Below are 23,162 nucleotides of genomic sequence, written 5' to 3'. Positions count from 1 at the left end.
AAGGAATGGCTAAGGTCTTTCCATATGTTCATGACTAGTGGTTCAGCTTCACATGACGATGGAAGCCCTCCTCCCACTAAAAAAATCAAAAGAGTTAAGCTGGCAAAAGCACAGCGAAGAACTGTGCGTTCTAAGAAGATATCACAAATCCCCAAGGAGAGTCCAAGTTTGATGGCGGTTGCGATGCCTGACCTTCCCAGCACTGGACGGGAAGAGGTGGCTCTTTCCACCATTTGCACGCCCCCTGCAAATGCTGAAAGGAGCACCCACAGTCCACTTGCTGATATGCAAATTGAAGATGCCACTGTTGAAGTACAACAGGATGAGAATACTGGTGTAGCTGGCGCTGAGGAGGAAGTTGGCGAGGAGGATTCTGATGGTGATGTGGTTTGTTTAAATCAGGCTCCGGGGGAGACAGTTGTTGTCCGTGGGATGAAAAAGCCCATCACGGTCATGCCTGGGCAGAAGACCAAACATTCCACTTCTTTGGTCTGGCAATATTTCTTTCCAAATCCAGACAACAACTGTCTTGCCATATGTACCATATGTAAAGGTGGAATAAGTAGGGGTAGGGACATTAACCACCTAGGAACAACCTGCCTTATACGGCACCTGCAGCGCGTTCATAAAAAGTTACTGTCAAGTTCAGAAACTTTGGCTAAGACCGTAAGCAGTCCAGGGACACCTAAATCCCGTTGTCCTGTTGTATCCAAGCGCCTGCAAACCACACCGTCAACTCCCTCCTCGTCAATTTCCTCCTTAGTCAGGATCGGAAGTAGTCCTGCAGGCCATGTCACTGGCATGACTGACTCTCCTATCCAGGATTCCTCCGGAGGATCCTGCATTGCTACGCCTCCTGCTGCCGCTGCTGCTGCTGGGAGTCGTTCATTATCCCAGAGAGGAAGTAGGAACACCACTACTTTTACTAAACAATTGACCCTCCAACAGTCCTTAGCGAGGAGGATGAAGTACGACAGCAGTCATCCTGAAGCAAAACGTATAACTGAAGCCTTGACTGCTATGTTGGTGTTAGACGTGCGTCCGGTATCCGCCATTAGTGCAGTGGGATTTACACAATTGATGGAGGTAGTGTGTCCCCGGTTCCAAATCCCGTCTAGATTCCACTTCACTAGGCAGGCGATACCGAGACTGTACAGAAACGTCAGAAAAAGTGTCCTCAGTGTCCTGAAAAATGCCGTTGTACCCAATGTCCACTTAACCACGGACATGTAGACAAGTGGAACAGGGCAGACTAAGGACTATATGACTGTGACAGCCCACTGGGTAGATATATCACCTTACGCAGCAACAGCAGCAGCGTCACCAGTAGCAGCATCTCAGAAACGCCAGCTCGTTCCAAGGCAGGCTACGCTGTGTATCACCGGTTTCAGCAAGAGGCACACCGCCGATAACCTCTTAGAGAAACTGAGGGAAATCATCACCGAGTGGCTTACCCCACTTAGACTCTCCTGGGGATTTGTGATATCTGACAACGCCACCAATATTGTGCGGGCATTACATCTGGGCAAATTCCAGCACGTCCCATGTTTTGCTCACACAATAAACTAGGTGGTGCAGAATTTTCTGAAAAGTGACAGGGGCGTGCAGGAGACGCTTTGGGTGGCCCGAAAAATTTCTGGCCACTTTCGCCATTCAGCGACTGCATGCCAAAGACTGGAGCGCCAGCAAACACTCTTGAACCTGCCCCGCCATCACCTGAAGCAAGAGGTTGTGACGCGGTGGAACTCAACCCTCTATATGCTTCAGTGGATGGAGGAGCAGCAAAAGGCCATTCAAGCCTATACATCCACCTATGACATAGGCAAAGGAGGGGGTATGCACCTGACTCAAGCGCAGTGGAGAATGATTTCCGTGTTGTGCAAGGTTCTCCAGCCCTTTGAACTTGCCACACGTGAAGTCAGTTCAGACACTGCCAGCTTGAGTCAGGTCATTCCCCTCATCAGGCTTTTGCAGAAGCAGCTGGAGAAAGTGAAGGAGGAGCTAAGATGGAGCGATTCTGCTCGGCATGTGGGACTTGTGGATGAAGCCCTTCATTCGCTTTACCAGGATTCCAGGGTGGTCAATCTGTTGAAATCAGACCACTACATTTTGGCCACCGTGCTCGATCCTAGGTTTAAAGCCTATGTGGTGTCTCTCTTTCCGGCCGACACAAGCCTGCAGAGGTGCAAAGACCTGCTGGTGAACACACTGTCAGCTGAAGCGGAATGTGACACGTCAACAGCTCCTTCTTCATTTTCTCCCGCAACTGGGGCTGCCAGGAAAAAACTTAGGTATCCTAAGCAACCTGCTGGCGGTGATGCAGGGCAGGCAGGACCAAGTTTGGACATCTGGTCCGGACTGAAGGACCTGGCAACAATTTCTGACATGTCTACTGTCACTGCATATGATACTGTCACCATTGACAGAATGGTGGAGGATTACATCGGTGACAGCATCCAAGTAGGCATGTCAGACATCCATACCTGTACTGGCAGGAAAAAGAGGCAATTTGGAGGCCCCTGTACAAACTGGCTCTATTTTACCTGAGTTGCCCCCCCTCCATTGTGTACTCCAAAAGAGTGTTTAGTGCAGCCGGGAGCCTTGTCAGCGAAAGGCGTAGGAGGTTGCTTCCACAAAATGTGGAGATGATGTTCATAAAAATGAATTATCAACTCTTCCAGGGAGACCAGCCTCCAGAACGTACAGAGGGACCTGTGGTGGTGGATTCCAGTGGGGACGAGTTAATACTCTGTGAGGATGAGGATGTACACAACACTGAAGAGGGTGAGGAATCGGTGGATGAGGAGGATGAGGACGACATCTTGCCTCCATAGAGTCAGTTTGTGCAGGGACAGATTAATTGCCAGCTTGTTTTGTGGGGGCCCAAACGAACCAATCATTTCAGCCACAGTCGTGTGGCAGACCCTGGCGCTGAAATGATTGGTTTGTTAAAGTGTGCATGTCCTGTTTATACAACATAAGGGTGGGTGGGAGGGCCCAAGGACAATTCCATCTTGCACCTCTTTTTTTTCTTTGCATTATGTACTGTTTGGGGCCTAGTTTTTCAAACTGCCATCCTGTCTGCCACTGCAGTGCCACTCCTAGATGGGCCACGTGTTTGTGCCGCCCACTCGTGTTGCTTAGCATAGCCTTTTGGACATAAAAACACTATTGTGTGGTATGAGGTGTTCAGAATAGACTGGAAATGAGTGGAAATTAAGGTTATTGAGGTTAATAATAGCATAGGAGCAGAAAAACCAACACATTCTGTGATTTTAGCTGTTTTTATTCTTTTTTTAAAAAAAATACAGATCCAAAACACAAAACCCAGAACCCAAAACACGAAAGGGTGGTTTTGGCAAAACCAATCCAGATCCAAAACACGAAGAAAGATCAAGATCCAAAACCAAAACACGAAAAGTGGCCGGTGCACACCCCTAATATATATACTGCCAGTTTTACTGCCCTACTGTACATGGAATACATATATAAAAAAATATGACTGGCACTTGTCTAAGTCTAAAGGGGTACACTTTATACACTTTGGAGGTATCACACTTGCGGCAGGTGGATTTTTCACGATTTTTTCAACTTCACTTTAGCAACTTTTAAATATGCTGACCCCCCTTTTGAAGTACCCCAAATTTGCTGGTATAAGTTATTTTCTGGTAAAAAAAACTCCTGAGTACTATTCTGCACCACGTATAGAAAAACGCTATTTAGCAGCTATTGAGCTCATTTAAAAACACCAAATACCTTCAGCAAGCCAAATCGGGGGGTACCATAGCTAACCCCCATGTCAGAGCATCTTTTGGGGGAGTCAGGCTGATTTCCCCAAATCTGACAGAACTTTCCTCCTGTTCAAGTTTCGCGGGTCCCGTTTTCACCTACTTTCAAATTGAATACGGGGTAAAGCGGGCACGCATGCAATACTTTTCCGCCTGCAAAACACGCGAAGTAGGCGAAAAGTCCGGGTGTCTCAGCAACCATAGTGCACTGCAGTAGGAAGGAGCTGCCCTGTAAGGCATATACCCCACCATTACCTTTTCCCTAACGTAGTTCTCCCAAAATCAGGGTACTCAAATGCCCCCTGACATGGGGCTAGGGGGACTTCCTTAACTATAAAAGTTTTTATAGATCTTGGTGGGAAAAACGGATGGCGGTGCATGTGCCCAATGCCTGTATTGCCTTATGGGTAATCCAGCCCAGTTACCAGTGGGAGACTAGTGGGGAACTTTCTTATGCAGATACAGGTGAAGTCCTACACTACACTTTTGTCCCGGTGGAGAGAGATGTAACAGTCACAGTTTGAATTGAAGCAATGATACAGTACAGGAGGATGTCCAGGCGTCTGCGTACAGAGTTGCAGATCATTTCGGAGTAACTCTATAGCTACCTGGAATGGACAAGAGAACTGAGACGGCGGAGCCATTTTCACTGCGTACTCCTTTTTCCTTGCCCAGAAAACGGTCGCGACACGACTGAGTTTTTCAACCGCTCCCTGTTACCTCCCCTAAATGGGCAAGGGCTCGCGTGTGCGCACTGGCCCACCATCGAACCCGGTTGCGAGCGCACAGTTCTGGAGAATATATATTTTTTTAAATTGATAAGCATATATGTCTCAATCGCACTGCAAGTTCTAAGCCGCTGCGAGGGATTATGGTAATGTACCTTGACTCATGCGCCGTTTACCAATAAACGAGCAACTGCTAATATATCGGCTTCGCCTACAACTCTGAATAAGGCCTAGGGGTAAATTTACTACAGTGAGAGTTTTTAGAAGTGATTTTTAAAAGTGATGTTGCCCATAGCAACCAATCGGATTCTAGCTATTATCTTCTAGAAGGTGCTAGTTAAATGTTATGTAGAATCTGATTGGTTGCTATGGGCAACATCACTTTTATAACTCACTTCTAAAAACTCCACTTTAGTAAATTTACCCCCTAGAGTCTAAGCCAATAAAGATAATGAAGTGGGGATGGGATGTACAGCTCCTCCCAAAGGATACCTCTATTACTTAAAGCAGTGGTTCCCAAACTCAGGGCACTTGCAGAGGTGCCTCGGGTTGGTGGTCCAGTACCAAATAAACATTTTTAGTCAGTGTGATAAGCGAAACCAGTGCTCATGGCTGTCAATCAAACAACATGTGGACAAAAAGAAACGCAGCCCTGTCACCCAGCACATAACTGAACCTAGGGTGACATATAAGCACAATGTACTTTATGACATTTTTGCTGAATTTCTCAATAAGAAACTGGTGCCATGGAAAAAATGCTGATACTCTAGGGGGCCGTGATTTAAAAAAGTCTGGGAACCACTGACTTAAGGTGAATTTTACAATGGAACACTTCTTATAAGCACTAGAATTTGTTTTTAGGGGATGACCCACACAGGTGATTTGTGTCCTTTTTATGTGGCTGGAAAATGCTTAAAAATACGCAGATTAAGCGAAAATTCTGGAGATGCAACAGGAAATTTAGGGCCTGATTCAGAGGTGCTCGCAAAAAGTGAGCGCTCGCTCTTAATCATGGCGGGCGCTTGGTTTTTAAGTTGCGGCCTCTTGGCCGCTCGCATAGCTGTGGGCTACCACCCACAGCTTATGCGAGCGACCATGATGATGGTCGCGATGGTCAAGACCATCGCGACCATCGGGCTTGCGATGAGACCCTTGTGGTAGGGTCTCGTGGCCATCTTACAGAGCCGGAAGCTCTCTCACTGACATTACTGGTGATGTCAGTAAGGCCGCCCACAAACAGCAGGCGTTCGCTTGGGAACGCCTCCATTTGTGAAGCCACCCCCCGGCCACACCTACAAAAGTGGTCGAGCTGTCGATCAACATCAACAGCCGCCGCTTTTGTAGTGAGTCCCGGAGCGAGCGCTTTTTGCGCTCGCTCCGGGGCTCACGTGTGCGCACTGGCCCACCATCGACCCGGTTGCGAGCGCACAGTTCTGGAGAATATATATTTTTTTAAATTGATAAGCATATATGTCTCCATGTGGCCGGTCATGGGAATTTGTCTCTACTCTTTGTTGATTGTGGTAATGGAGGTAATAATTCACATAATAATCTTTGATACGCTGACAATAATATGTTTACATACAGGGCACTGGATAAAAACAAAGGAGAGCACTCCACCCTATAAAAGTAGTTCATTTATTATTTTATTTATTAAGTCTCTTATATAGCGCAGCATATTCCGTTGCGTTTTACAATTTGAATCAACATTAATAGAACAACACTGGGTTGTAAAAGACAGACATAAAAGGTAAGAGGGCCCTGCTCACAAGCTTACAATCTATAGGGAAATGGGGGCAACACCCTACGCGTTTCACATTTAAAGCCAGGGGTGAGCAATAAGCAACCCTCCAGCTGTTGATGAACTACAATTCCCAACATTCCTTGCAATAGTTTTAGCATGGCCAAATAGCAAAACTCTGGCAGGGCATGCTGGGATGTGTAGTTCTACAACAGCTTGGGGATCAGTTTTTGCCCACCCCTATTTAAAGCTCTTCCTTGGACATTTGAAGGAAAAATGAAGCAGGCAGCTATTATCTAGCAATCATTACATGTGTCAGGTAATTGTAAGTAAATAGGTACAGATAAAACCTCCAATATAGCCATAGATTGGAAGGAAAATGTGTGTGTGTGTGTGTGTGCGTGCGTGCGTGTGTGTCAGGAATAGCTTTATCTGCTACCCAGTCTTTTTTACTGTATTTTTAGTGGTTTGACTGGGATTTTCCTTTTACAGCCGGTAATCTACCATTACTGACCACTCCTATTGGTGCCAACTGTGCACCAATTGTAGGAGAATCATTGCTGAAAACCACTCTTTGCTGGAGTTAGGGTCAGACACTAGGGGAAGGGTTAGTGCTAGGCACTAGGGGGAGTGCTAGCATTAGGCTGTGGGTGGGGAGGGTTATGGGTTGGTATTGGGGTTAGCATTACTGCCGCTGGATCAGATGACCACCAAAACTGTAGATCAGTTGACCACCAGACCCAGAAGACACAGCAGCATCCCTGGAGCCTGCTGCCAGGTATGTAATCACCGCGCTGCCAGCGCACACATTGCTGTCGCCATCCTAATCATGTCGCCATTAAATTAGTGTCGAAATGATGAATGTTAACATTACAAAACAAAGCCAATATTAAGTATATATTTTTATCACCTGGCAGGGACATTTATTCCGTATATTAGGGAGTCACCTATATATATATATATATATATATATATATATACATTTATTTAATAATTTTTTTGTACCCCTCTCCAATATACATTCCCCAGGGATTGTGATATTTGTGGGTTTCCCCTAAATTTCCAACGACCCTCCGACAGAACAAGCATTAGAACATGATACTGTATTTTAAATGAACATAACAGCAGTGCGATTCCGTAACACGTTAGTCACCACTAACAGAAAGCAGATGTTTGCTGTAGAATCAGTCTGACCAATGCTGGGCAGCACTTTCATAGGAGGGGCACCAAGCACGGGGGCATCACTGATCAATCTGACCTCACCGCGGGTGAGTCTGACAGAAGAGAATTTGATTCCTCTGCCCATAGAGCTGACGGCACCAGAATAACACACTGCAAGGACAATCTGAATCCTAACAGCTAAAACGTAAAAGTTTAAAAAATACATAAAAACATGTTGACAAATAAATGCTAACTACATGTTAGAGGGGGATGTAGTTATTATCCCGGCTGTCGAGATGCCGGTACTCAGAATGCCGATGCCTGGATCCTAACACCAGTCAGAATCCTGGCATGGCATCCCGACAGTAAGTATTGGGGTTAGGGGGAGGGTTAGGGGTTAGGCAGTGAGGGAATTGGTTTGGCACTGGGGCGGAGGGTTAGGGGATAGGCACTGGGGGAGAAGGTTTGGCACTGGGGTGGAGGTTTAGGGGTTAGGCATTGGGGGGGAAGGTTTGGCACTAGGGTGGGAGGGTTAGGTTAACTTTTAGTGTAGCATGTACCAAAAGTTTTATGTATTATTAAGGAAACCTTCAAAAATGGCACTCATCGATAAAATTATTAAATACTTATAATTGTATTGCAACATTGGAGGTGATACAGCTTAGGACGGAATTTCAAAGCTGACTTATTAGGAGATATTTAGTTAATTTCTCATAGTCTGGTAGAGCCCTATGAGAAATAACTAAATATCTCCTAATAAGTTAATAAATGGTAGAACAATTTTCATAAGGAATATCGTTTATTGGTAACGTGAGGGCACCCATCCCAAGTGGAAAAATGTTACAACACCATGTATTATTTAGTTGCACAATATCATTTTAGTATTTCGTTTTAAATTTAAGAGATATACAATAAAAGTTATATGTTATTCTCAATACATCAATACATTGGATAGATATATACTTGTTTGTTGATAGGGGATAAGTGCACTAAGTAGCGAACCCCTTTTCCCTTTTTTATCCTTTTGTTTATTGAAGAGGCATAGAAGGGGCTGCACACAATCACGCAGGACCCGTTCTGCACACAATCACGCAGGACCCGTTCTGCACACAATCGCGCAGGACCCGTTCTGCACACAATCACGCAGGACCCGTTCTGCACACAATCACGCAGGACCCGTTCTGCACACAATCACACAGGACCCGTTCTGCACACACGCAGATTCCCGATAATCGTGAATCTGCTTTCAGCATTGCAGATATGTGCCATATACTATGTTGCATGAAGTGCGGGGGTTAGAACTAGCAGCCAATACACTTCTGTCTGCTGGTTTATTCTGTAATGTGACAGATCGTGGGCTCCAGCAGGAAGCTCAGATGAAGAGGGAGTAGGACGGAAACAGGGAGGTCAAGGGACAAAGACAATCATCCACAAGTCCCTGAGCACGGTGGGAATGTACACAATGTCTCATTACCGCAAACTAATTATGTAAATGTAGAAGAAAAGGATGAGTAGGATTCTCACTGTAATAATTTCCTTACCTGTAACAATTACATCACAGGTTCCTTCTGATGACATCACTAACCAGTCCAGGGAAGTAATGAATGGCCAATGAGCTATAGCCGGGATATTAAGGCTTGTGATTGCCCCGGGGCAACTAACTTGTGGGGGCTACTACCAATAAAATTGTCAATAAGAAATGCTTGCTATATTATAAAAAAAAATATAATGTGAAAATACTCCCAGCACCATCACAAATGTGACCCAAGTTCATATTATGCCATAAAGCAAAACCCTTGTTCCCCTATACCACAGTATCCCCTAATACTGGTGATGTAGCCAGTGTGTGTGGGCCCTTAGACGAAGACCCTGCCTGCTGGCTCGGAATTCTGGAGGGTCCACGCTGATAGCTGTTAGCAAGCGTCGGTCCGCGTTGAATATATTTCCACTCTCTTGAAGGTAATTACATACCACCCAACTGTCATGCTTTGAACGGGACAGTCCCGTTTTTCTGGGACTGTTCCACCGTTCCGCTATGTTGGAGGGAGCACACAGAGGGTGAGTAGATGCCATCTATACTGTGGAGGCAGAGTCTTTGGGAGTGCTGGGCACGCCCTAAGAGTGACAAAACTAAGCCACACCCCTCAACATTAGACCACACCCTTCTTCCGAACGTGCCTCACGTTTGGTGTGCAAGCTGTCCCTCTTCTGCATTCAACAATGTTGGATGGTATGTAATTGTAGAGTCTGTACTAGTGTTTTAATAACTTTATATGCGACGTGGGCCCTGCATTCGAAACTTGCGGCTGAACGTGTGTAACGGGGCAACAACAGGACAATGGCATGTAGGCTAGGTGTTGCATCAGTGTGTAGATGGAATTGTGGGCTATTCAGTGTGTACCCAGGGACCTGTCTGATTTCAGATGGGTCTCTTACACCAGGTTTGGGGTTGGTGCAAATGCAGACTGATAGGGATGACAGCGACTTTCCTAAATGCATTTATGGGGCTGGTGTGGTCACATGGATGCTGCCAAGTCTGAATGTAAAAATCTGCATTTATGTGACCGCAGGTGCGGTGGGATTGTGTGCACCTCTGAATAAGCCCCTTTATGTTTAACCAAGGTGTGTCACAACTTAATAAGGATTGGGACCTCCATTAAAACGTTATCATGCATAATTATATATAATGAATTAGGTTTAATGTACCAAGAGGTCCAATTACTAAAGGTCGATTTTAATTCAATGCAACCAATTGAAAATTGATCTAAATCGAACAACATTGATGTTGCGTTTCAGGGACTAATTCACACATTTACGAACATTTAAAAAGCAATATAAAACTATTGCCTGTCTGTTTTACCCCCTGAAACACAGCATCGATGTTGATTCATTTAGTTTGATTCAAATTTACCTTTGGTGAATTTAGCCCCCAATAATTTTTTTTTTTTTTATTATTTTCTGTCCTCCTTTCGCCACTACACAAATTAGCTGATCCCACTGTAATGTTTACATTAGATAGCTGCATTAAGGAAACATCAAATGTACAGTTTAATCTTATCTATACTAGGGGTGAGCGGGTTCGGATTTCTGAAATCCGAACCCCCCCGAGCCCCCCCGATCCGAGTCCGATCCGAATCAGGCTCGACTTTTCCCGCCTGACTCGGATCTGAAATCGAGGCAAAACATCATCATCTCGCCTTCCGAGTCTCGCGGGTTTTGGAACCTATATAAGGTACCCGCGTCGGCGCCATTTTCTCACTCGGCTGTGGACAGTGAAGAGGGAGGGTGGGAGTTAGGGCTGTGTAGTGTAGTGTAGTGTAGTGCTGCTGTTGTCCACTACTTCAAAGTCCATAGGGGCTGGCTGTGTTGTGCTGTGCTGCTATTGTTAATAGGGGCTGTGTCCACTACTTCAAAGTCCATAGGGGCTGGCTGGACTGTGTTGTGCAGTCAGTTCTCCAGAGGGGCTGTGTCCACTCCAAAGTCCTGTGCAGTGTCCCAGTCCTAAAGGGGTGCTGTAGTGTTGTCCAGGGGGTGCTCTGTCCATCAGGGGTGCTCCCCCCAAGTGCTAAAAAAATAATATATTTTCTGTGTTTGTGAATTGTGTGCGCAGTAGCCGCACGTGCATCAACAAAGTAGTGCCAAGCGTGTGCCTGTGTCATAAGTAAAGGGCCAGCTGGCTTGACCGTTAAGGGTGCTGTAACCCCCGAAAGTACACTCCAGTCCAAACCAAAAAAAAAAATTTTTTCTGTGTTTGTGAATTGTGTGCGCAGTAGCCGCACGTGCATCAACAAAGTAGTGCCAAGCGTGCGCCTGTGTCATAAGTAAAGGGCCAGCTGGCTTGACCGTTAAGGGTGCTGTAACCCCCGAAAGTACACTCCAGTCCAAACCAAAAAAAAAAATATTTTCTGTGTTTGTGAATTGTGTGCGCAGTAGCCGCACGTGCATCAACAAAGTAGTGCCAAGCGTGCGCCTGTGTCATAAGTAAAGGGCCGGCTGGCTTGACCGTTAAAGGGTGCTGTAACCCCCAAAGTACACTCCAGTCCAAACCAAAAAAAAAAAATTTTTCTGTGTTTGTGAATTGTGTGCGCAGTAGCGGCACGTGCATCAACAAAGTAGTGCCAAGCGTGCGCCTGTGTCATAAGTAAAGGGCCGACTGGCTTGACCGTTAAGGGTGCTGTAACCCCCGAAAGTACACTCCAGTCCAAACCAAAAAAAAAATTATTTTCTGTGTTTGTGAATTGTGTGCGCAGTAGCCGCACGTGCATCAACAAAGTAGTGCCAAGCGTGCGCCTGTGTCATAAGTAAAGGGCCGGCTGGCTTGACCGTTAAGGGTGCTGTAACCCCCGAAAGTACACTCCAGTCCAAACCAAAAAAAAAATTATTTTCTGTGTTTGTGAATTGTGTGCGCAGTAGCCGCACGTGCATCAACAAAGTAGTGCCAAGCGTGCGCCTGTGTCATAAGTAAAGGGCCGGCTGGCTTGACCGTTAAAGGGTGCTGTAACCCCCAAAGTACACTCCAGTCCAAACCAAAAAAAAAATTATTTTCTGTGTTTGTGAATTGTGTGCGCAGTAGCCGCATGTGCATCAACAAAGTAGTGCCAAGCGTGCGCCTGTGTCATAAGTAAAGGGCCGGCTGGCTTGACCGTTAAAGGGTGCTGTAACCCCCGAAAGTACACTCCAGTCCAAACCAAAAAAAAAAATTTTTTCTGTGTTTGTGAATTGTGTGCGCAGTAGCCGCACGTGCATCAACAAAGTAGTGCCAAGCGTGCGCCTGTGTCATAAGTAAAGGGCCAGCTGGCTTGACCGTTAAGGGTGCTGTAACCCCCGAAAGTACACTCCAGTCCAAACCAAAAAAAAAATTATTTTCTGTGTTTGTGAATTGTGTGCGCAGTAGCCGCACGTGCATCAACAAAGTAGTGCCAAGCGTGCGCCTGTGTCATAAGTAAAGGGCCGGCTGGCTTGACTGTTAAAGGGTGCTGTAACCCCCAAAGTACACTCCAGTCCAAACCAAAAAAAAAAAAATTTTCTGTGTTTGTGAATTGTGTGCGCAGTAGCCGCACGTGCATCAACAAAGTAGTGCCAAGCGTGCGCCTGTGTCATAAGTAAAGGGCCGACTGGCTTGACCGTTAAGGGTGCTGTAACCCCCGAAAGTACACTCCAGTCCAAACCAAAAAAAAAATTATTTTCTGTGTTTGTGAATTGTGTGCGCAGTAGCCGCACGTGCATCAACAAAGTAGTGCCAAGCGTGCGCCTGTGTCATAAGTAAAGGGCCGGCTGGCTTGACCGTTAAGGGTGCTGTAACCCCCGAAAGTACACTCCAGTCCAAACCAAAAAAAAAATTATTTTCTGTGTTTGTGAATTGTGTGCGCAGTAGCCGCACGTGCATCAACAAAGTAGTGCCAAGCGTGCGCCTGTGTCATAAGTAAAGGGCCGGCTGGCTTGACCGTTAAAGGGTGCTGTAACCCCCAAAGTACACTCCAGTCCAAACCAAAAAAAAAATTATTTTCTGTGTTTGTGAATTGTGTGCGCAGTAGCCGCATGTGCATCAACAAAGTAGTGCCAAGCGTGTGCCTGTGTCATAAGTAAAGGGCCGGCTGGCTTGACCGTTAAAGGGTGCTGTAACCCCCAAAGTACACTCCAGTCCAAACCAAAAAAAAAATTATTTTCTGTGTTTGTGAATTGTGTGCGCAGTAGCCGCACGTGCATCAACAAAGTAGTGCCAAGCGTGCGCCTGTGTCATAAGTAAAGGGCCGGCTGGCTAGACCGTTAAAGGGTGCTGTAACCCCCGAAAGTACTCTCCAGTCCAAACCAAAAAAACAATTATTTTCTGTGTTTGTGAATTGTGTGCGCAGTAGCCGCACGTGCATCAACAAAGTAGTGCCAAGCGTGCGCCTGTGTCATAAGTAAAGGGCCGGCAGGCTTGACCGTTAAAGGGTTCTGTAACCCCCAAAGTACACTCCAAACCAAAAAAATATATATTTTCTGTGTTTGTGACTTGTGTGCACTGTGGCTGCACGTGCATCAACAAAGGGCAGCGCCAAGCGTGCGCCTGTGTCCCATAAGTAAAGAGCTGGCTGGCTCATTTCTTAAAGGGTGGTGTAACCCACAAAGTGCACTACTCTCCAGCAAAAATAAAAAAATATTTTCTGTGTTTGTGTGCGCTTTAGCCGCACATATATATCAATATAACATAAATGGAGGACCAAACTTTCTCCGATAAAAATAAAATAGGGAAAGATCAAGAACCACTTCCTCCTAGTGCTGTTGCTGCTGCTGGGAGTTGTTCATCATCCCAGAGAGGAAGTAGGAACATCACTACTTTTACTAAACAATTGACCCTCCAACAGTCCCTAGCGATGAGGATGAAGTACGACAGCAGTCATCCTGAAGCAAAACGTATAACTGAGGCCTTGACTGCTATGTTGGTGTTAGACGTGCGTCCGGTATCCGACATTAGTGCAGTGGGATTTAGACAATTGATGGAGGTAGTGTGTCCTCAGTTCCAAATCCCGTCTAGATTCCACCTGCATCCTCAAAGCAGCAGCGACAAGCGTGCGTCTGTCTGTTAAAGGGTGGTGACACCCTCAAAGTGTGCTACACAAACAATTAAAATATTGTTCTTTTTTTTTCTGTCTTTGTGAATTGTGTGGGCTGTAGCCGCACCTGCATCCTTAAAGCAGCAGCGACAAGCGTGCGTCTGTCTGTTAAAGGGTGGTGCAACTCTCAAAGTGCTCCAAAAAATAAAAAACTATTTTTTTAATGTGTTTGTGACTTGTGTGCGATGTAGCCGCTCTTGCATCCTCAAAGCAGCAGCGACAAGCGTGCGTCTGTCTGTTAAAGGGTGGTGACACCCTCAAAGTGTGCTACACAAACAATAAAAATATTCTTCTTTTTTCTGTCTTTGTGAATTGTGTGGGCTGTAGCTGCACCTGCATCCTTAAAGCAGCAGCGACAAGCGTGCGTCTGTCTGTTAAAGGGTGGTAACACCCTCAAAGTGTGCTACACAAACAATTAAAATATTGTTCTTTTTTCTGTCTTTGTGAATTGTGTGGGCTGTAGCCGCACCTGCATCCTTAAAGCAGCAGCGACAAGCGTGCGTCTGTCTGTTAAAGGGTGGTGACACCCTCAAAGTGTGCTACACAAACAATTAAAATATTGTTCTTTTTTTTTTGGTCTTTGTGAAATGTGTGGGCTGTAGCCGCACCTGCATCCTTAAAGCAGCAGCGACAAGCGTGCGTCTGTCTGTTAAAGGGTGGTGACACCCTCAAAGTGTGCTACACAAACAATGAAAATATTCTTCTTCTTTTTTCTGTCTATGTGAATTGTGTGGGCTGTAGCCGCACCTGCATCCTTAAAGCAGCAGCGACAAGCGTGCGTCTGTCTGTTAAAGGGTGGTGACACCCTCAAAGTGTGCTACACAAACAATAAAAATATTCTTCTTCTTTTTTCTGTCTATGTGAATTGTGTGGGCTGTAGCCGCACCTGCATCCTCAAACCAGCAGCGACAAGCGTGCGTCTGTCTGTTAAAGGGTGGTGACACCTCAAAGTGTTCTACACAAACAATTAAAATATTGTTCTTTTTTTTTCGGTCTTTGTGAAATGTGTGGGCTGTAGCCGCACCTGCATCCTTAAAGCAGCAGCGACAAGCGTGCGTCTGTCTGTTAAAGGGTGGTGTAACTCTCAAAGTGCTCCAAAAAATAAAAAACTATTTTTTTAATGTGTTTGTGACTTGTGTGCGATGTTGCCGCACTTGCATCCTCAAAGCAGCAGCGACAAGCGTGCGTCTGTCTGTTAAAGGGTGGTGACACCCTCAAAGTGTGCTACACAAACAATAAAAATATTCTTCTTTTTTGTCTTTGTGAATTGTGTGGGCTGTAGCCGCACCTGCATCCTTAAAGCAGCAGCGACAAGCGTGCGTCTGTCTGTTAAAGGGTGGTGACACCCTCAAAGTGTGCTACACAAACAATTAAAATATTGTTCTTTTTTTTTCGGTCTTTGTGAAATGTGTGGGCTGTAGCCGCACCTGCATCCTTAAAGCAGCAGCGACAAGCGTGCGTCTGTCTGTTAAAGGGTGGTGACACCCTCAAAGTGTGCTACACAAACAATAAAAATATTCTTCTTCTTTTTTCTGTCTTTGTGAATTGTGTGGGCTGTAGCCGCACTTGCATCCTCAAAGCAGCGCGACAAGCGTGCGTCTGTCTGTTAAAGGGTGGTGTAACCCTCAAAGTGTGCTCCACAAACAATAAAAATATTCTTTATTTTTTTCTGTCTTTGTGAATTGTGTGGGCTGTAGCCGCACTTGAATCCTCAAAGCAGCAGCGACAAGCGTGCGTCTGTCTGTTAAAGGATTACATCGGTGACAGCATCCAAGTAGGCATGTCAGACAGTCCGTACCTGTACTGGCAGGAAAAAGAAGCAATTTGGAGGTCCCTGTACAAACTGGCTCTATTTTACCTGAGTTGCCCCCCCTCCAGTGTGTACTCCGAAAGAGTGTTTAGTGCAGCCGGGAACCTTGTCAGCGAAAGGCGTAGGAGGTTGCTTCCACAAAATGTGGAGAAGATGATGTTCATAAAATGAATTATCAACTCTTCCAGGGAGACCAGCCTCCAGAACGTACAGAGGGACCTGTGGTTCCAGCAGGGACGAATTAATACTCTGTGAGGATGAGGATGTACACACTGAAGAGGGTGAGGAGGATGAGGATGACATCTTGCCTCCGTAGAGCCAGTTTGTGCAGGGACAGATAAATTGCCAGCTTGTTTTGTGGGGGCCCAAACGAACCAATCATTTCAGCCACAGTTGTGTGGCAGACCCTGGCGCTGAAATGATTGGTTTGTTAAAGTGTGCATGTCCTGTTTATACAACATAAGGGTGGGTGGGAGGGCCCAAGGACAATTCCATCTTGCACCTCTTTTTTTTCTTTGCATTATGTACAGTTTGGGGCCTAGTTTTTCAATGCCATCCTGTCTGCCACTGCAGTTTCACGCCTAGATGGGTCACGTGTTTGTGCCGCCCACTCGTGTCGCTTAGCATAGTCATCCAGCTACCTCGGTGCAACCTTTTGGACATAAAAACACTATTGTGAGGTTTGAGGTATTCAGAATAGACTGGAAATGAGTGGAAATTAAGGTTATTGAGGTTAATAATAGCATAGGAGCAGAAAAACCTACAAATTCTGTGATTTTAGCTGTTTTTATGCTTTTTTTCAAAAAAATACAGATCCAAAACACAAAACCCAGAACCCAAAGCACGGAAGGGTGGTTTTGGCAAAACCAATCCAGATCCAAAACACGAAGAAAGATCCAGATCCAAAACCAAAACACAAAACACGAAAAGTGGCCGGTGCACACCCCTAATCTATACGAAAAAAGAGAACTTTGCACGTCATAATTATGACCAAACAAAATGATGCACTAACTACTGTTGTCCACTAGATGGCGATGCACGGCATGAACAAAATATCTGATTCAGTTGCAAGACTACATGGGCTAATTATTCCTGTGAAATTGTGATAACTTACACATGAGTCTGTCGCACAAACAAGAGTGTGGGGAGACGTATTACATTCACACACATCTGACACTCTGATTAAAATGTAAAGGAGTAGTTGTTGTAATTAGGTGTGTATATGTGTAATGCAGGAAATTCTCCATAGCCCTAAGAGAGGCAGCACATCCCAGTGAGAGAGTCCATTCCTTGTGCTGTCCATTTGCTCGGAATAAATGAATCATCCCATCTTGGTTTGGCAAAGAGTTCACACACAACTGGAATCATCAATGATTTCCGGCATTAACATGCTGAATCTTTTAAAAGACTGCAGTAAAGTTGTTTGTCAATAATAGTAAATCCCTGTGAAACTGTGGGCCTAACTCAGACCCGCTCGCGAGCGGGTCAATGTTGGCCCAGTGCGCATGCGAGAGACCCGGATAGTGACGGGCAAGCCGTCGCTATGGGTCTCGCTACAAAGGGGGCGTGCTGTCGATGGTGAGTGACAGCACGCCCCCTTTGGTGGGCGTGCCGGGGGCGTGGCTGGCCAGATGGAGGCATTCCCATGGGAACGCCTACCGTCTGGGGCCAGCCCCACTGACATCACAAGTGATGTCAGTGGGAGTGCTTTTGGCTCTGATAGAGCCAAAAGCACTCCAGGGCTTGCGGCAACGAGACCCTACCACAAGGGTCTCGTCGCAAGCCCGATGGTCGCGATGGTCTTGACCATCGCGACCATCTTTTTGGCCGCTCGCTATAGCTGTGGGTGGTCACCCACAGCTATACGAGCGGCCAGGAGGCCGCTCTACAAATGAAGAAGGACGGCCCTGATTCAGAGCGAGCGCTCTGTCAGAGCGTCCGGCTCTGAATCAGGGCCTGTATTACTGTATAGTAAGGATTAATGTATATTTCTAACTTTAATAAAGATCTGATGTGTATTTTTTTTTTTTTGTAGTAGCTACAATTAGTTGTGTCAAGATTATTCCTAGTTAGTGGCTGTAGATCCTCAGTAAAATCTCCCACTGGCACTGGCTTCCTATTAGAAGTACTCTCTGCTACTCACAGCCAGACAGGCAGTCCCAGGGGAGGTGTTTTCTCCCTCTGTGACAACCAGTCGGACCGCAGTTAAGAGAGAGGAAGCAACTCTTGTGCCTTGCCGTTAGCCCTATCCAGCTTCTATGGGCTGGAAGCAGGGGTGTATTTATAATGGGTGCAGGGTGTGCGGTGCACACGGACCCCTGGGTCCAAGGAGGGGCCCGCACCGCAAAACCTGAACCCATTTTATACTTGCCTCTCTGGAGTCCCACGCCGGTGTCTGCGCTGTAAAAACGGCTGGGCAGTTTTCCCGGTGACCTGTGCATGCGCTATAGACTCTGGGCACACTCTAGTGCCCAGAGTCAATAAATGCGGCACTGGTCACACACCGCTCAGTGCGCTGCCGGACAGAGAGGAGGGGGCCGTGACGACTGCATACGGGCCCCCTTCTCTCTAGAAACGCCCCTGCCTGGAAGCCAGTGTTTCTGCGCATGGGCCGATCATGGGCCTGCCAGATGCATTGGGCAGAGAGAAGAGGACTGAGGGCCTGATTCAGAGCCGGACGCTATTTGCGGACATTCGTTCTAAAAAAGGAGCCGGATATTTAAATTGAGCACTCGCTCTTTGCGGTGTGTTGACGCCTCTATGTCTGAGCGAACGTCCGAAAAATGCCCTCGCTATTTTGTAAAGACGCCCCTTGGCCGTTCCCATGACACGTCATCTCTGCTATTTATTAGATTAATTGAGTACATCGAAAGGCATCTGAACTGCTGGCAGTGCTTGTGGTACGATTTTCTTACCGCTATCAATGCGAGCAGTTCAGGCTAAAAGACAACCAAGTGACATGGTCGATGACGCTCCTTTACTAATTATGGACTCCCATTAAACGCCCTTTTCACCATTTGGCACGCCTGCGTTCGGATCTCCACTCCCCCGTTTTCAAGCACCTTCCCCTGTTACCACCCACAAACGGTACATTCTGTCAATCAAATTAGCAGCCCCTCGCTGTTTTGCGAGCGCTCGATTTCCGACCGCAATGACTGTTTTGCGCATGCGCATAACGACCCATACGCATGCGCAGTTGTGCGAACATCGCTCAGAGCGAACGAGCGGCTGCTTACGAGCGGCTCTGAATCAGACCCAGAGCTGGATAGGCTGCAGGATGGGCAACCCTCTGCCAGGAAAAAGGTAGGAGCCGCCGCTGTTCCCAGTCCGTGTATGACTCTATGAGGGGTATTCAATATGAAACGTTAACTTCACTGTCGAAGTTAATGTTCATATCGGAGTTTTTACCTGCGTTAAAGTATCGGGCGCACTCCCGCTTATCCCCGCATTCAATATAAAATTAACGAAAACGGGAAACTCCGAAGTTGGATTTGCGTAAAGTTACAAATTTTTCCTTTAAAAAATTGTAGGACCCCCCCTAAAGTTGTAAAAACACGGGGGATCACTATGGGTACCCCAGTTTTAGCCTTTAAATGAAAGTCGGGGATTTAAATAGCCGCAGCAGGTGTTTTTTTCCCGACATTGAAGAAGTGATGCAGAAGAGCACAGGTTATTTTTTTCGTTTTTTAAGTGGTCCCATCAAATTTGGGGTACATGAAAATGGGTACTAGCATATTTTTAAGTCCCTAAAGTAAATTTAAAAAAATTCTGCATTTGTGCACCTGCCGCTATAAATCTATTCTAGAATACACTTGCCGCATACATGCAGAATAGCCCTGAACCTATTTCCCTATTGTTAGACAATTTTTTCCCAGTCTAAAACTCTTATTCATCCATCTAGAGTTCTCTTATATTGTTATCTACGGTTTTCTCCGGGTCGTGCTGTTCCTGCGGCCTTGCTGCTTATTTGGCCATCAGTTACCATCTCTCTCCCAGGACATCTCGGCTGTCATAGCTGCACCTCCGTCCACAAGGCCGCATCACAGCCCATATACAGTACATCTCGGCTGTCATAGCCGCACCTTGGCACACATTACAGTTCGTATACACCTTGGCTCTCAAGCTGCATCTCAGCCCTCGAGGCCACATCTCAGCCTGAACATCTTCCGGCTCATTAGCTGCACCTCGGCCACATTCTGGCAACCCCTCATGGAACGGGCTGCCAGAATGTCGCTAAGTATAATCTATCTATCTCATATCTATCTATATATCTCATATCTATCAATCTATCATATCTATCTCTTATCTATCTCACATCTATCTATCTCATACCTATCTATCTCATACCTATCAATCTATCATATTTATCTCCTATCTATCTATCTCATATCTATCTATCTCATATCTGTCTCATATCTATCTTTCTCATACCTATCAATCTATCATATATAAATCATATCTATCTATCTATCTATCTCATATCTATGGGGCCTATTAATCAAATGATAAATGGCCCGGTAACCATGCGGAAATGCCATTTTTACGTTACCGGGCCATTCATCATTAGGGGTCCGATAGGACCACCCCGGTATTCAGCAAACTCTGAAAACCGAACGTATCCCTCGCAACAAGTTCTAATGGCCCGCTGTCCCCATACTCTAGTATCACAGATATCGCCTACTTACCTTCCTCTCCCGGAATGTCCCGCTGTCCCCATACACTAGTAAGGAATCTATATTAGAACCTCTATATACCGCTGCCTATATCTTCTAAGGATGACGCTATTTTGCGTACGCAGTCATACAGTAAATAAAGACTCCAGACCTAGAACCTGTGGTTCCAAAGCACAAAGTATTATTCAAGTAAAAGTACAGTCAGTTACACGCTATTGATCCATACACAATTCGGCGCAAAGGAATGATACAGACCCAAGTACAGTATACATACACAGCGCTCTCTGGTCCAGATGTTAGGCATCAGCAAGCAACCACTCATCAGTCAGCATTCAGCAAGAAGACTAAGACCCAGTGTTGGAGCACACATATTTATACCCCCCAGAAATAGACAACACAATAGAGAAGTTTGTTGCTGATGCCATTGGTCCTCAAGGGGGATGCATCTGTTACAGAGCATTTAACAGGCTGATTCAAATAGACACAACCCAACCTCCAACAACTGAGGGTCTCTGGTTTCCCGCCCCATGCAACATCCTAACAGTTGTTCATATAATATACATTTTGCTGCTTGAAGTCTCTGCGGTCCATAAGTTGAGAATGCATGATGCGATCTCCACACCGATAATACCGGAATTCTGTTGCAAGAGTACGCATCAGTACAAAACCAAACACGGCTTACTTAGCATGTATAGAACCTTAGTTACCAAATAATCTTTATTTCATAGCATTTATACTAAATTAACGAACTTAAATCTTATCCCTTAAAGCTTATGGAACCTTGTATGTGGATATGTAATGTGTGAGTATGCGGGGTTTGATATAAAGATGCTAGTAAACTTGGAGCAGATGTGTGCGCATAAAGCTAATGAACAGCATTTTCATATAGGATCTTATACATTCGCTAATATGTGATTAGTTACCAGCGCAATTGTGCGTATTAATGTGTGTATGAGAAATGGTGCACTTAAATCTCACTTAAACTAAGTGAACACCTAGCAGTGTGGAATGCTGAGCCTTATAGTTCCACACGCCCCCCTCTCTCAGCAGCCCCCACCCTTCCCAGGCTCAAAAGTAAAGTCCTTTGTTCTCCCAGGCTCTTGTGTAAATGCAAATTAGCACAACTACAAGACCCAAAACCTAAGATAACACTCTTGGCTTTGAAGGTATTTTATTGCAGGAAGCCTGCTAATGTAAGGTGTGTATTCAAGCAGGGCCACCTGGAGTGAGAGCAGATGTTATATCCAGGAAGCTTGTCTACACAGGCTAGTTGTCACGTGGCCATTTGCTCTGTTTAGCTAATGCAATATATCCTTTAGGGGAATAATAATAATATACACTTTATCCAGAGCACCCAAACTACGTAAAGTCATGAAATGGGCTTTTGGTGAATCGCCGTAACTTATGGCTATGGTCACAGATGCAATCGCATGATGCTACTAGTAATATCGCCACATGTACTAAAGTGTGAGTTTATCTAAAATGGCGCTTAGGCGGCCATTTGCAAAATGGTGTCTTGCGGCCAGTCGCAAGATGGTGTCGCTGCGATTCAATTTTAAACTGATCTTGTCTCAGCCAATAATCCTCTGGCGGAATGGCTCGCTGTCCCCATACACTAGTATCACAGATATCTCCTACTTACCTTCCTCTGGCGGAATGGCCCGCTGTCCCCATACACTAGTATCACAGATATCTCCTGCTTACCTTTCTCTCCCGGAATGGCCCACTGTCCCCATACACTAGTATCACAGATATCTCCTACTTACCTTCCTTTTACGGAATGGCCCACTGTCCCCATACACTAGTATCACAAATATCTCCTACTTACCTTCCTTTTGCGGAATGGCCCGCTGTCCCCATACACTAGTATCACAGATATCTCCTACTTACCTTCCTTTTGCGGAATGGCCCACTGTCCCCATACACTAGTATCACATATATCTCCTACTTACCTTCCTTTTGCGGAATGGCCCACTGTCCCCATACACTAGTATCACAGATATCTCCTACTTACCTTCCTTTTGCGGAATGGCCCACTGTCCCCATACACTAGTATCACAGATATCTCCTACTTACCTTCCTTTTGCGGAATGGCCCACTGTCCCCATACACTAGTATCACATATATCTCCTACTTACCTTCCTTTTGCGGAATGGCCCACTGTCCCCATACACTAGTATCACAGATATCTCCTACTTACCTTCCTTTTGCGGAATGGCCCGCTGTCCCCATACACTAGTATGGGAACAGAATTCATCAAGCTCCAAAAATATAATATTTTTGGTGCTTGACTGCGGTAGCATTTGCTACCTTCAGATGGCGGATGGTCCTGCTCTGGCATCGCAACCCGCTCCTTCTTTTAGAATACCTCCGCTCCTGTCCTGCTTCATCTGCCTGACATTGGGGCTCTTGTGCACATGCGTGACCTGTAGGTCAGAATTGGTATGAGTTACTGCTAAGCTCGGCGGTTCAATATACTGTGGTGTCTGTGTCGTTGTGCCGCTGCTCTGTCGCTTAGTAACCAGTCAGCTCACCGCAACCTTTGGCCAATAATGTTGAAAACAATATTATAAGCTGTGATATGGTCTAAATTGACTGGAAATTAATGTTATTGAGGTTAATAATACTCTAGGAAGAAAAAAAAGACCAATTTATGTGATTTTAG

The sequence above is a fragment of the Taudactylus pleione genome, unplaced genomic scaffold (assembly GCF_031769625.1).
Source record: "Taudactylus pleione unplaced genomic scaffold, aTauple2 ptg000212l, whole genome shotgun sequence".
Lineage (NCBI taxonomy): Eukaryota > Metazoa > Chordata > Amphibia > Anura > Myobatrachidae > Taudactylus > Taudactylus pleione.
This window is presented reverse-complemented; position numbering follows the sequence as displayed.